This window comes from Nerophis lumbriciformis, unplaced genomic scaffold (genome assembly GCF_033978685.3).
Source record: "Nerophis lumbriciformis unplaced genomic scaffold, RoL_Nlum_v2.1 HiC_scaffold_64, whole genome shotgun sequence".
NCBI classification, from domain to species: domain Eukaryota; kingdom Metazoa; phylum Chordata; class Actinopteri; order Syngnathiformes; family Syngnathidae; genus Nerophis; species Nerophis lumbriciformis.
In genome coordinates, this window is record NW_027316606.1 from 190,001 (window position 1) to 193,756 (window position 3,756).

The following is a 3,756-nucleotide window of genomic DNA, read 5'->3' on the forward strand; positions in this document are numbered from 1 at the left end:
TTAAGGTACTTGGAAAAAATCCGAGACATGTTTGGTCTTCCCCACTGACAGTGCGCCTTTGCTGGGTAAGTTGTGGACGTGCCAGGCACCCCCGGGACACCGGTGGAACGCGGCCGGACTCGTGGTACTCCAACCCGGGCATAATTTTGGATATTTCCCGGTCCTTTTTTTCCCCACTTTCCCAACTTTTCTTCTGAATCACAGTGCGCCTTTGCTGGGTAAGTTGTGGACATGGCAGGCACCCCCGGGACACCGGTGGAACGCGGCCGGACTCGTGGTACTCCAACCCGGGCATAAATTTGGATCAAATTCGGGACTTTTGCCCACTTTCCCAACTTTTCTTCCCAATCACAGTGCGCCTTTGCTGGGTAAGTTGTGGACATGCCAGGCACCCCCGGGACACCGGTGGAACGCGGCCGGACTCGTGGTACTCCAACCCGGGCATAATTTTGGATCAAATTCGGGACTTTTGCCCACTTTCCCAACTTTTCTTCTGAATCACAGTGCGCCTTTGCTGGGTAAGTTGTGGACATGGCAGGCACCCCCGGGACACCGGTGGAACGCGGCCGGACTCGTGGTACTCCAACCCGGGCATAAATTTGGATCAAATTCGGGACTTTTGCCCACTTTCCCAACTTTTCTTCCCAATCACAGTGCGCCTTTGCTGGGTAAGTTGTGGACATGCCAGGCACCCCCGGGACACCGGTGGAACGCGGCCGGACTCGTGGTACTCCAACCCGGGCATAATTTTGGATCAAATTCGGGACTTTTGCCCACTTTCCCAACTTTTCTTCCCAATCACAGTGCGCCTTTGCTGGGTAAGTTGTGGACATGCCAGGCACCCCCGGGACACCGGTGGAACGCGGCCGGACTCGTGGTACTCCAACCCGGGCATAATTTTGGATCAAATTCGGGACTTTTGCCCACTTTCCCAACTTTTCTTCCCAATCACAGTGCGCCTTTGCTGGGTAAGTTGTGGACATTGTAGGCACCCCGAGACACTGGTGGAACGCGGCGGGACTTGTGGGACTCGAACCTGGGTGTGATTTTGGACCAAATTCGGGACTTTTGCCCACTTTCCCAACTTTTCTTCCCAATCACAGTGCGCCTTTGCTGGGTGCGTTGTGGACATTGTAGGCACCCCGGAACCCTGGTGGAACGCGGCGGGACTTGTGGGACTCGAACCTGGGTGTGATTTTGGACCAAATTCGGGACTTTTGCCCACTTTCCCAACTTTTCTTCCCAATCACAGTGCGCCTTTGCTGGGTAAGTTGTGGACATTGTAGGCACCCCGGAACCCTGGTGGAACGCGGCGGGACTTGTGGGACTCGAACCTGGGTGTGATTTTGGACCAAATTCGGGACTTTTGCCCACTTTCCCAACTTTTCTTCCCAATCACAGTGCGCCTTTGCTGGGTGCGTCGTGGACATTGTAGGCACCCCGGAACCCTGGTGGAACGCGGCGGGACTTGTGGGACTCGAACCTGGGTGTGATTTTGGACCAAATTCGGGACTTTTGCCCACTTTCCCAACTTTTCTTCCCAATCACAGTGCGCCTTTGCTGGGTGCGTCGTGGACATTGTAGGCACCCCGGAACCCTGGTGGAACGCGGCGGGACTTGTGGGACTCGAACCTGGGTGTGATTTTGGACCAAATTCGGGACTTTTGCCCACTTTCCCAACTTTTCTTCCCAATCACAGTGCGCCTTTGCTGGGTGCGTCGTGGACATTGTAGGCACCCCGGAACCCTGGTGGAACGCGGCGGGACTTGTGGGACTCGAACCTGGGTGTGATTTTGGACCAAATTCGGGACTTTTGCCCACTTTCCCAACTTTTCTTCCCAATCACAGTGCGCCTTTGCTGGGTGCGTCGTGGACATTGTAGGCACCCCGGAACCCTGGTGGAACGCGGCGGGACTTGTGGGACTCGAACCTGGGTGTGATTTTGGACCAAATTCGGGACTTTTGCCCACTTTCCCAACTTTTCTTCCCAATCACAGTGCGCCTTTGCTGGGTGCGTCGTGGACATTGTAGGCACCCCGAGACACTGGTGGAACGCGGCGGGACTTGTGGGACTCGAACCTGGGTGTGATTTTGGACCAAATTCGGGACTTTTGCCCACTTTCCCAACTTTTCTTCCCAATCACAGTGCGCCTTTGCTGGGTGCGTTGTGGACATTGTAGGCACCCCGAGACACTGGTGGAACGCGGCGGGACTTGTGGGACTCGAACCTGGGTGTGATTTTGGACCAAATTCGGGACTTTTGCCCACTTTCCCAACTTTTCTTCCCAATCACAGTGCGCCTTTGCTGGGTGCGTTGTGGACATTGTAGGCACCCCGGAACCCTGGTGGAACGCGGCGGGACTTGTGGGACTCGAACCTGGGTGTGATTTTGGACCAAATTCGGGACTTTTGCCCACTTTCCCAACTTTTCTTCCCAATCACAGTGCGCCTTTGCTGGGTGCGTTGTGGACATTGTAGGCACCCCGAGACACTGGTGGAACGCGGCGGGACTTGTGGGACTCGAACCTGGGTGTGATTTTGGACCAAATTCGGGACTTTTGCCCACTTTCCCAACTTTTCTTCCCAATCACAGTGCACCTTTGCTGGGTAAGTTGTGGACATTGTAGGCACCCCGAGACACTGGTGGAACGCGGCGGGACTTGTGGGACTCGAACCTGGGTATAATTTTGGATAAATTCGGGACTTTTGCCAACTTTCCCAACTTTTCTTCCCAATCACAGTGCGCCTTTGCTGGGTGCGTCGTGGACATGTCAGGCACCCCGGAACCCTGGTGGAACGCGGCGGGACTTGTGGGACTCGAACCTGGGTGTGATTTTTGATCATTTCGTGGACTTTTGCTATGCATGCCTTCTCCCCGCTAGTTTGATGTGTGCTGCTGCAAAAGTTCCAAGAGGGCGTTTTTGCCCCCCTCCAAACTCCCTCTCTTTGTTTATAGTGCATATTTCCTGCTGGATCTACTCTCTATTTACTCCAAGGAAAAAAACTAGCCGGTCGCGGCAAATTTTTACAATCGGTCGCCAAACTACGGCACGAGGGCCGAACGCGGTACGCCGGCGTCCAAGATACGGCCCGGGGATTTTTTTGATTTTTTGGGCTTTTTTTGATTTTTTTGGACATGTTGGGCATCCCAGGACTCGGGTGCGACTGCAGGACGTGTGGGGCTCTCACCTGGGTGTGGTTTTTGGTCATTTTTCCGGACTTTTGCCCACTTTTCCAAATTTTCTTCCCCACTCACAGTGCGCCTTTGCTGGGTGCGTTTTGGGCATGTGGGGGGCACCTCGGACTCGGGTGGGACGCGGCGGGACTTGTGGCACTCGTACCTGGGTGTGATTTTTGATCATTTTGTGGACTTTTCCCCAGACACTCTCCACTTGTCTACCCCACTTCCCCTGTGACTTTGCTGGGGGGCGTTTCCCCGCTGTCCTTTGTAGTGTAAGGGTTACTTTTCTTTTTTTTCCTGTCTGAAAATAGGGCCCCAAAAGGCCTCACACTCCCCGGGAAGACCTGATGGACGCCTCGGCGTCACTGAAACAGGCCAATCTGTCTGAAAATATGGCCCACGAAAGGCCTCACATTCCCCGGGAAGACCTGATGGACGCCCCGGCGTCACCGAAATACGGCAAACTGTCTGAAAATAGGGGCTCCAAGTGTTCCCCACTCTTTCTGGCCCACAAAAGGCCTCTCATTCCCCGGGAACACCTGTAGGACTCCCCGGCGTCAAGGAAATACGCCAAA